Source organism: Muntiacus reevesi, chromosome 6 (assembly GCF_963930625.1).
Source record: "Muntiacus reevesi chromosome 6, mMunRee1.1, whole genome shotgun sequence".
Classification (NCBI taxonomy): domain Eukaryota; kingdom Metazoa; phylum Chordata; class Mammalia; order Artiodactyla; family Cervidae; genus Muntiacus; species Muntiacus reevesi.
In genome coordinates, this window is record NC_089254.1 from 75,406,042 (window position 1) to 75,418,433 (window position 12,392).

Sequence of the window (12,392 nt, forward strand, 5' to 3'; positions counted from 1 at the left end):
CTTTAAGATCATCTCTTAATTCCTGGTGTTTTGAACATTCCCAAAGGGTCTTAGTGTGATTTTCTTTTCGTTCATTTTGTTGGTCTCCATTGGGTTCTTTAAATTTAGAAACTCATGTTTGGTTTCTGGGAATTTTTCTTATATTAACTCCTTCAACAATTTTCTTCTCGATGTGTCTATAGTCTCTTCTTTTTTAAGAACTTTTGCTATTCAGATGATACAACTATGGCCTCTGTGTTAGTCAGCATTGTCCAGAGAAACAAAGCCAATAGGATAATAAGGATTATGTATAGATGTGTACATATACATGCACTCACTCACACACATATATAATAAGGAATTGGCTTTAGTGATTATGGAGGCTGAGAAGTCCCAAGACTTAGAGTCAGCAAACTATAGACTCAGGAGGGTTGATGGTGTGGTTCCAGTCCAAGTTCAGAAGGCTGAGAACCAGGAAAGCAAATGATGTAAATATTAATCCAAAAGCCAGTAAGCTCAAAATTCAAGAACAGCCGATATTTCATTTGGAATCTGAAGGCAAGAAAATACCAATGTCCCAGCTCAAAGTATTCAAGCAAGACAAGTTCCCTCTTACTCAGCCTTTTGGTTCTATTTATGTCTTTAATTGGTTGAGTGGGTCCCACCCACATTATGGAGGACAATCTACTTTCCTCAGTCTACACGTTCAAATATTAATTTCATCCAGAAGTACTTTTGCAGACATACTCAAAATAATATTTGACCCAATATCTGGGTATCCTGTGGTCCAGTTATGTTGACACCTAAAATTAACCATCACAGCCTCTTTTTCTTTTCTTCTTTTCTCTCCTGCTTTGTATTGCTACCTTTTTGCAGAGATTTTCTCAACTCTATCTTTGATACTTCCTTTGAATGTTTTAATATCTGTTATCATATTTTCAAGTTCCAAGAGCTTTCTTATTTTCTGAATCTTTTTCTCCTCCTTTAAAAAATAAACTTCCTTCATGTTCCATGGATCCCAATATTGTCTACAATAATTTTTCTTTTGACGTTTTCTTTTGTAATTATCAACATGTTCTAATCATTTTGCCTCTTGATACCTTATAAAGCTCTATATAATTTTTCCCTTTCTCTACTGCCAGTATACCATTCTGAAAAAGATGGGCACACCAGACCCCCTAACCTGCCTCTTGAGAAACCTGTATGCAGGTCAGGAAGCAATAGTTAGAACTGGACATGGAACAACAGACTGATTCCAAATAGGAAAAGGAGTACGTCAAGGTTGTATATTGTCACCCTGCTTATTTAACTTCTATGCAGAGTACATCAGGAGAAATGCTGGGCTAGAGGAGGCACAAGCTGGAATGAATATTGCTGGGAGAAGTATCAATAACCTCAGATATGCAGATTACACCACCCTTTTGGCAGACAGTGAAGAAAAACTAAAGAGCCTCTTGATGAAAGTGAAAGAGGAGAGTGCAAAAGTCGGCTTAAAGTTCAACATTCAGAAAACTAAGATCATGGCATCTGGTCCCATCACTTCATGGAAGATAGATGGGGAAACAGTGGAAACAGTGGCTGACTTTATTTTTCTGGGCTCCAAAATCACTGCAGATGGTGATTGCAGCCATGAAATTAAAAGACACTTACTTCTTGGAAGGAAAGTTATGACCAACCTAGACAGCATATTAAAAAGCAGAGACATTGCTTTGCCAACAAAGGTCCGTCTAGTCAAGGCTATGATTTTTCCAGTGGTCATGTATGGGTGTGAGAGTTGGACTATAAAGAAAGTTGAGCACCGAAGAATTGATGCTTTTGAACTCTGGTGCTGGAGAAGACTTTTTTTTTTTTTTTTTTTTTTTGCCATTGGCTTCTTTAATTGGTTAAAAGCACAAAACATAACAGGCAGAAAGTCTCTCTTAAACAAATTAAAAAGCTATGTTTTCCCCCCCAATTCATGGTGTGTGAAGGGAAACTGTCATACACAAGAAGTTGTATGAATTAAGGGAAATTAAGGGAAACAGCAGTTGAAATAGGAATTAACATAAAAAGGTCAGCAACAGGTTGACAATTTTAAAAACTGAGTCTTCAAATGCTGCATGGCACAAAGCTATACTATATAAAGTACTGCTAGGTATGAAGGAGGAAGTCTGTACAGCTTTTAGCAAAAATGCTTTTCCAGAAAAGCAAATCAAAACAATGCAATCAGCAGACCAAAGAGGCTATAGCTAGATATCAGACCTACAACTTCTCATATCTGAGCTAGAAGTTTCTATTTATCCAGAATGCATTAAAATTTCAAGACAAAACAGGGTCATTTTTAACATTTCTTACTTTATCCATATTAAGTTCTCTGTTTCTTTCTCCCTCATCCCTTAATTCAGCAAGATCCAGCCAAAAGATGGCAGCTTTTAGAAGCAGCTATTTTACTTTTCTTTCTGTGGCAAGACTGTCGTGGAGTCTAGATATCTCAGGCTCATATGCGTCCATGACCAGAGTCCCGCTGTGGTCAAAAAACTTAGCAATGGACTTGGTGAACTCAGCTTCCCGTTGCTGCTTCGTTCTTCCACTGATGAAGGTCAGTTTCAGAGTGTATTTATCATCGAACCTTTTGAGACTGGACGAGTTGCCAGATATCCTCAGGATCCATGCATGTAGGATCTTTCCTGTGGGCCACGAGAAAAATGCTCTTCTCCTTATATGAAGTATAATGGTCAGGATCCCCATCATCACAAAATAGGATATAACACACAAGGTCAGAACAGGTTTGGACTCTGGGAAGGGATGCATATAATCCCAAATCAAAGCCACGATGGCGAAGAAACAGGAGATGGTACAGATGATGAGGCGACCATCAATTAGACCAAAATTCTCCACATTCTTGTACTTTTCCAGAAGTACCTTTTTGGCAGAATCATCCAAAGGATTTTTCACAGCTGATCCATTCCATTTGTTAATTTTTACAGGCTTATCGTCAATCTTCTACTTGTCGAGTAAACCGCTACAGCTACTGCCTGTCCCACAGCCGGAGCCACCGCCAGCCCCACTACTGCCTCCGCCACCACCGGCTCTCCCGCCCTGAGAAGCCGCCGCCGCCATCTTGTTTGCCTCTGCGTTTCCCTGGAGAAGACTCTTTTTTTTTTTTTTTTAATATTATTTTATTAGTTGGAGGCCAATCACTTTACAACATTTCAGTGGGTTTTGTCATACATTGACATGAATCAGCCATATAGTTACATGTATTCCCCATCCCGATCCCCCCTCCCACCTCCCTCCCCACCCGACTCCTCAGGGTCCTCCCAGTGCACCAGAGTCCCTTGGACTGCAAGGAGATCCAACCAGTCCATCCTGAAGGAGATCAGTCCTGGGTGTTCACTGGAAGGACTGATGCTGAAGCTGAAACTCCAGTACTTTGGCCACCTCAAGCGAAGAGTTGACTCATTGGAAAAGACCCTGGTGCTGAGAGGGATTGGGGGCAGGAGAAGAAGAGAAAGACACCGGATGAGATGGCTGGATGGCATCGTCGACTCGATGGACATGGGTTTGGGTGGACTTCGGGAGTTGGTGATGGACAGGGAGGCCTGGTGTGCTCCAGTTCATGGGGTCGCAAAGAGTTGAACACGACTGAGCGACTGAACTGACTGACTGACTGCCAACACCCTAGTCCAAGTCACCATTTCCTCTCACCTGGACCGCATAGCTCCTCAGTATCAGTCACTGATGCATCCTTCGCTGCACAGGCAGAGTGATCTTTCACAGTGCAAACATGATGATGCTCCATACCTCTAGTCTCCTGGTAAGCCCTTATAACAACTTCTCATACCACTGTCTACTTCTCCTCTGACCTGTATCTATATACATAAATATACTTCATTTCTTAGATTTGTCACGTCTCCCATATAAGAAAAATTTTATATAACCCACTCTTTTCTGGGACATTCATTATATATATACTTTGCCATATATTCCAACTTTTCTGATTTTTTAAATTTCAATTTATTAAATCCATTCTCAATGAAATTACTTAATAACCCTATGAAAATGCACACTTACATGACCATATTCTTTCTCTGGGACACTTCTTTTAGTAAATTATTCTGTATTTATTTATGCACTTAGCTTTCCCTCAGGAGATTTAAACGTCTTGAAAACAAGGATCATGTCTGTTTTGCTTGCCATCATATCCCCACGCTGAGTAAATGAATGAATGGGTCTCTCCTAGACTCTCTTAGTTGTTTACTCAATATCTACTGTTTTATTTTTTTAGTAACAGAAACTTGATTTTATTCGTTGAGGCAATGTGCCCAGATAAACAGTAACTTCTCAGATTCTATGGCAGCTAGAGTGTCCTTAGTTTCATTCACTGTTCCTTTTCTCTTCTTTTTCTTATCTGGAGTGCAGATGGGATGCTGGACATGGAACAATGATCCAGTGATCATATAAACATGGGGCCACAAGCTTGTCGATGATAACTTTATGCTAAGGATGAGGTGGCAGAATGATAGAAGGAACTGGGGACCCTGATAACACCACAGAGCCACAGCACCAACCCTGAGAAGTCAATCCTAATCTTATCATGTCCTTACATTAAGGAACTCTCATTAAGTTTCTGTGCCATAGAGATGAACCCAAATATCCATCTGAGTAAATACCTGCCTATTCTGTGTTAGACTCATATTTAAATTCATTTATGAAGCTTTTTGTATATACTGAACATTAAACCCTTTTGAAAAATATTAGAGCATGAGGACTTAATTTGTGTGGGAGTTGGCCAAAGACTAAGAGTGAAATTTGGTGAAAGGGGAGTATTTCAGTTGCTGGAGTCAACTCTGTCTCTGGTTCCAGGGGGCTTTTCTTGCTGCTGCTGATTTTATATATATATATGTGTGTGTGTGTGTGTGTGTGTGTGTGTGTGTGTACTTTTCAGATTCTTTTCCATTAGAGATTATTATAAGATACTGAATATAGTTCCTTGTGTTGTACATGCTTCCATGTTTATCTATTTCACATATAGTAGTATGTATCTGTTAATCCCACATTCCTTATTTATCCCTCCCATCACTTTCCCCTTTGGTAACCATAAATTTGTTTTCCATGTCTGGGAGTCTTTCTGTTTTGTAAATATGTTCATTTGTATTAGTTTTAATATTCCACATATAAGTTATATTATTGATATTTGTATTTGTCTGGGCATGTATCTGGAAAAGATAAAAACAATAGTTTGAAAAGATACATGCACCCCAGTATTCATTCTTGTACTATGTACAACATCCAAGGCATTAAAGCAACCTAAATGTCCATCAACAGATGACCAGAGAAAGAAGGTGCTGTGCATCTGGGATGTTACTCAGCCATAAAAAGAACAAAATAATGCCTTTTGTAGCAAATGGATGGACCTTGGGATCATCATATTAAGTGAAGTAAATCCGAAAAAGGCAAATTATATGTATTGAGATATTTATTTATTGCCTGCTTTTTATGTTCTTCCCTTAGTATATCATAAAGTGGAAACCCTTTGAGGATATCAAACCTAGTTCACTCAACAATGTATTCATGATACTTGGCATAGAGGGGATACTCAGCACATGTTTATTGAGGAAATAGATAAATGACTTAATTAACTAATGGAAGAGATGTTTAAAAATGGAAGTGGTAATCAAAAACACGTGATGAAAGCATAAAGCTTCAGCAAAAGAAACATCAAGCTTTTGGTGAAAGATTTGCCATGTCTCCCATATAAGAAAAATTTTATATAATCCATCCTTTTCTGGAACATTCATCATATATGTATATATATATATATATATATATATATGTACTTTGCCTCATATACTTTGCCATATATTCCAACTTTTCCATTCCATATATTTATCTGTTTAGAACTTTAAGACTAGATTTATACATCTACTTTAGGAGTAATTTTTAAGTAAAGGTATCTGTCCCCCCCAAAAAACCAGTTTGAATAAATGAATTCCCACTAAAAAGAATATTTGTGTATAGTTAATATAGTTCATTTAAATGTAAACACAATGTTTTTAAAGTTATTTCCAATTGTTTGAGAAGATATTGTATGCAGCTTTGTGAGAAATACGGTGCAGGTAGAAAGATAAATAAGCCATGAGGCCTTGCTCCCCACTTTCTGTCTTTCCTTAGGGAAGACCTAAGGAAAGGAATCATTGATTCAAAAATCAAATTATCAGCATCATCCTATTGCAAGAATTCAAGAGACTTGTGTATATCTTTGCAAGGCAGTATTGTGCATGTAAGAGTAGGAACCACTATGAGGGTGTGAAGATGAATAGATCTGTCTCAAAATTCTCTTTCTCTCCTCTGTTTCTTTCTCAATCTTATTTGTTCAGTCATAGTCTTTTTTCCTCCAATATATTTTTCAAATTTTATAACAATTTTTACTTATTTTTTATTGAAATATAGTTGATTTAAAATGTGCAAAATGATTCAATTATATATATGTGTATGTGTGTATATATATACACACATATATAAAAGTATGTACATATATATACACACACATATATATACATATATACTTTCCCATTTTAAGTTATTTTTATCATTATAGGTTTTTACAGGTTATTGAATATAGTTCCCTGCACTATACAGTAGGTGCCTGTTTATTTTATAAACAATAGTGTGTATAGGCAGAGAAGGCAATGGCAACCCACTCCAGTACTCTTGCCTGGAAAACCCCATGGGCGGAGGAGCCTGGTAGGCTGCAGTCCATGGGGCTGCACAGAGTTGGACACAACTGAAGCGACTTAGCAGCAGCAGCAGCAGTGTGTATAGGTTAATAATGTTAATTTAACTCCCTCCCACCCCATAATTTTTATTTAAGCCTCTGTGATACACGCAAACTGTGCTAGGCTTTGGGGATATAAAAATAAATGACAGAGGCTCTGCTCTCAAGGAAATTAATAGGAGGAGGTGGGTTTGTCTACCAGCTAACAGCAGGGTATCACAGGAGCAGAGAGACAGAGGGAAAGGTACTGTGGGGCTGGGACAGGAAAATAATAAGGAAAAACTCCTTGGAGGAAATGATCCCAGATCTAAGGCCATAGTTAACTGGATGGGCTCTAGATTCATCTACTGGGGTTTGAACTCTCTTGCTTCACCATTTATCAATTGTGTGATCTTAGGTTAATTAACTAGTTTCTCAGTGATAAATGTCCTTACAGTAAAAACAGGATAGTAGTAATTTTTAACTCAAAGATTGTGAGGGGTAAGTAAGATATATTTATGTATAGAATATTGATTTTCACTAAGTAAGCAATCATTAAATGTGACTTATTATTTCACTGTTATGAAATTATGTTATTTCATCATTATTTTTATTAGTGTACAAGAGATCCTGGAGAGGGGGAAATAGTAGAAAATGCCATTCTATTCAATAACTTAAGGAAACAGATGTGAGGGAAATAGGGAAAGGTAAGAGTGCTCCAAAGTAACTGCAAGGTCTAAGTTTTGGAGTGTGTGATAGGATTGAGAAAGGTGAACTAGGACAAGGTCACATACATCAAAAAGGACCCAGGTACCTAAGGAATCTTACCATCAACCTGCAGCAGCCTCTATTTTAGTAAAGGTATGATGTGATCAGATTTCCATTTAGAAAGGTTACTTTGATGGAACCATGGAGAATAGATTGAAGGGCCAAGGTAGAGAGAAAAATGGGGAAAGCACTGTAAATATGCAATTACCTAAAAATGAGATATTAATACAGTAGCACCAGAGATTGATTTTAGAGTTAACACAGAAACAGAATCAAGAGGTCTTGAAATTCATTGGCTGTGGGACTGAAAGTCTCCATGTTTGGTTCATAGGGTCATAGAGTGAAGATGGTCACTGAACAATGGTTTAGGCATTAATAAAAGTTAGGAACACAGTCTTTGGTTTTATTTGTGTGTGTGTGTGTGTGTGTGTGTGTGTGTGTGTGTGTGTGTTTATTTTGGTTGTTTAGGTCGAAAGGCAATGAGACCAGTTTTGGTTATGTTAAGTTTCAGTATCTTGTGTAACATCCATTTAGAAATACCAAGTAGGAAGTTGAATCTATAAATTGAGAATAAGAGAGGTGGAGAGAGAGAGAGAGGTCTAAGTTGGAAATAAAGATTAAAGAGGCATCAGTGAGTAGATAGGTGTTTAAGCCATTGGTCAGTTACTCCCAGGAGGACCATGGATCAAAGATGAAATAAGGGGCTTCAGTTTTCAAGCAGAGTTTGTTTAAGTGTGACCCTCAGGTCACCAGTATCACAATCAACTGGAGTGCTTGTTTAGAAAGCATGGTCCTGGGCAAACCTCCAAAATTGTGTGGGTGTATTTATCTTTCCAAATATACATTTGATTGTATATATAATGCTTAGGCCCAGATATATCCAGTAAGAGTCTGAGAGAAAGACAGAGAATCTGTACCTGGGGGGTTTACAAGATCCAGTGCACCAATGATGGAGGCCCCTTAAGAAGGGGTTTCATATCCACAGAAGAAATATGGAAAGTATTTCTAGAAGGATGAAGGGAAAACAAGGAGAGTGAATATGACGGAAGTCATTGAATCACCTTTCTCAAGGGAGTGGGTGGAAGGATGACATGCCACCAGGATGGCAATCAAAGCTGGAAAGGTGGGTACACTCAGTATGATGAACAGTATGGAGGTTCCTTAAAAAACTAAAAATAGAGCTACTACATCCTTCAATCCCACTCCTGAGCATATATCCAGATAAAACCATAATTCAAAAAGATATATACACCCCATGTTCATTGTAGCACTATTTACGATAGCCAGGACATGGTAACAACCTAAATATCCTAAATCAACAGATGCATGGATAAAGATGTGGTACATATATACAATGGAACATTGTTGTTGTTTAGTCACTAAGTCACGTCTAGTTCTTTTGTGTTCCCATGGACTGTAGCCCACCAGGCTTCTCTGTCCATGGGATTTCACAGGCAAGAATAGTGGAGTGGGTTGCCATTTTCTTCTCCAGGGGATCTTCCTGACCCAGGGATTGAACCCGGGTCTCCTGTATTGGCAAGTGGATTCTTTACCACTGAGCCAGCAGGGAATATTACTCAGTCATAAAAAGGAACAAAACAGTGTCATTTTCAGAGACGCAAATGGGACCCAGAGACTGTCATACAGAGTGAAGTTAAGTCAGAAATTGCCTGGAATCTAGTGAAATGGTAAAGATGAGCATATTTGCAAAACAGACATAGAGACACAGATGTAGAGAACAAATGTATGGACTCCAAGGAGGAAAAAGGTAGATGGGAAAAATTGGGAGATTGGGACTGGCATTGATGCACTATTGATACTATGTCTAAAATAGATAACTAATGAGAATCTACTGTATAGTGCAAGGAACTCTGCTCAATTCTCTGTGGTGACCTAAATGAGAAGGAAATCCACAAAAGAGGGGAGATATATATATATATATGTATATATATATATATATATAGCAGAAACTAACATAACATTGTAAAGCAACTATTTTCCAATACAAACTAATTTTTTTTTTTTTGAGGGAAAACCTTTCCTAGGGTTGAGCTAGAGAGAGACTCACAGTAACTTTGGCCATGCAGGTTCAGCTGAGCAGTGGGGGCTGGAGGTGGGGAAGGGAGTAGAGAATTCATTTAATGTCCTGATCATTCCAAGAAGCAGGTCTGAAAGAAAAAGCAGAGATAAGGCAAAAATAAGAACAGCTAGATGGGAGGAAGGAAAGGATTGAGATCAATGGTTTTTGTTTTTCCATGAAATGTGGTAAAAAATGAAGGGTTTAAACAATGTGCCTGAGAAGTTTTGAACTTCAGCTCAAAAGCACTCATATGAGTGGCTAAGATGCACAGAGGGCACAGCTCTTTCATGAAGAAGAACTTAGGGCAGGAAGGAGTGTCTGTACAATGGTGGGGAGAAAGGATGGGCAAGAAAAGGAGCAATTTCCTCCAGCCTTCTGAAAGTTTTAGGGAAAAGAGGATAGGGTCTGAGGCTCAAAAAGTAAAGATGTGTGGCAATTATTGCTAATTATTGCTTTTAAAGCATGTTCCTTGTTGCTTCTGGGCAAGCTTCTAGACAGCCTGAGGAGTGTCTGGGGAGGAAAAGAAAAGGCTATATTTGACTCATTCCTACCGTCAGAGTAGTTTTATTAAAAAGGCTTCATTTTTATTAGTGACTCTGTGGCCCGCAGGAAAAGGGAGTATGATGGCCTGGTGTCTTGAAAAGATGCCCTGGAGGGAGCCCCTGGAACGCCACATCTCTAGGTCTCTAGCTAACTTTTTCATTCATCTCTGGGCCCTGAAGTGGTTAACAGAGCTTCCCAAAAGTGCCTCGCTTCTACCTAGGGAATAGCTTTTACTCTAGGAGATTCTGACGCAAGGCTAAGTTCATGGAACATGTTGATTTTCATACACTTCAAATGGAGCCTAAATCAACTGTCAGATATTTACAGGCAATTTTCCTCATTACACAGAACTCTCTGTGATTATTATACTTGGGCAATGCTTGCATTTATTTGCACATAAGCATGTCAAGGTAGGGGGGAAGGCTCCCTGAGCTGGAGCCAGGAATATGTCGAAGCACTCCAGGATTACTCAAGACTGGATGGGATGAAATACTGGGCTTTCCCCCAGAGCCTGTCATCGCCCTTGCTCAGGTACCTCAGCTTACCATGTCCCCCTTGACAGACCCCATGCCCCAAAGGCAGAATTGCACTTGTGCTATTTAATAACCTCCATGAGGTCTCAAGACGTACCGATGTGCATTTTTTAAGGGACTCTGGAAAGTTCTGTGTTCAGGTGATAGGAATGCAAAATGAAATGAACCGAAAAAGACACCTCCCAATCCAAACACAGCCGACCAGGGACACCAGACAGATGACTAACAGCCTCAGAAATAACGGGTCCTTAGAAGCGCTGTGCGAGTCCCTCTTGAGGTCTTGGCAAGTGAGTTAAATGAAAACAAAAGATGAAAATGTTTGCAACAGCTTGTCTTTTATTTTGTGAATTGTGAAACCGGCTAGCAAAAGGAAGGGTATGTTTACCCACCCATTATGGCTGGAAATCACTCCTTTCAAGAGCAAAATTGATACATTTGAAGGTGATTTGAGTACAGTAGGCAACATAACATGATGTAGCAGGGAAAGTTTCCCAGATTTACAGCCTGGCAGATGAGGGTTAAAATGTTGGTTCTGACACCCACCAGTTAGATGACCCTGAACAAGTTTCTTAACCATTGAATCTCAGCCTTTTTAACCTATTGAGAATTAACTTAGCTCACAGATAATAGATCAGATAATGAAAAAATATAAGTATGATGAGTAAAGATGAACAAGTACTGTGGCTGGCTTAATACAGTTGACTCAATGAGTAACATGGGCATGGCAGTCACATACGGAGAAAAAGAGCACAGACTCACAGGACCTGTCCCCAAAGGCTGGGGTGGCCAGCTTTCTCACCTTTAAAACAGGGCAAGTAACAGTATTCTTGTAAAGAGTACTGAGATTATGCTTATGAAGTACTTCCTACAGTATCTCATGCAAAGTTCACATCCAGTAACTGGCAGGTATCATTACTAGGTGGTACCACCCTTTCTGTTCCCCTTTCACTGTGCTTATCAGCAACACCATCCATCTCACAGGTCTCTGGCACATGGAGACCTTCATCTCATTCATCTGTTTCCCCCTCACCTATCACAGTGCCTCCAACACTGAGACTTAATGGGTCCTTATTAAAATCTTGTTGAATATTAAATGAATAAATCCATAAAGTGCTTGTCACTTAGGAGATTGTAACATAAGTGCTTTTTCCTTTCTGACATCAGCCTCCCTTTGGCTGATTTGAATGGCAGAAAATACCATCTCAACTTGTCATACTGTATATTTTTGGAGAAAGGAAAAATGAACCACTTCCATGAACAGAGAAAGGGTTTAGTGAAAGAATTTAAAACCAACAATCTGGTCGATTCTAAGGGTATAAATTAAGCTAGTTAAGCAGTCTTAACCCAGGATATTGGCAAGATAACTATCAGACTCCGGCAGTTTCGTTTCTTTATCCTCCTCTAAGGTTAGGAAATAAAAATTTAACCAAGACTTTAGAAGTTTAAAACAGAACCCATGATAACAATAAAATAATTCTAACTAGTTCAGTATGGATTGGAACCCAAGAACAGGGCAATGACAGTCAGCCACAGCTAGGTCCTGTATTGCTAACAGATGGTGAACATTTTCATGGACTTGGGACCAGTTTAGATCAGAGTGAGAATCTTTCCCTCCCCCAACAAGAGGCTCTAATTAGTAGGTAGGACATTAGACCATGTTAAAATTCTGGCTGACATGTTATTTGTTAGTTTTAGATTGAACTCATGCCTGAGGGTGGCTGAATTTGCTTGCTGAAGCACACTCATGCACACG

The 12,392-nt window shown here is 39.0% G+C and overlaps 1 pseudogene; it reads right to left on the bottom strand.

Moving 5' to 3' along the window:
• Nucleotides 1-1,992: 1,992 nt before the first annotated feature.
• Nucleotides 1,993-3,093, bottom strand: LOC136170789 (signal peptidase complex subunit 2 pseudogene; annotated as a pseudogene).
• Between the last annotated feature and the right edge of the window lie 9,299 nt (nucleotides 3,094-12,392).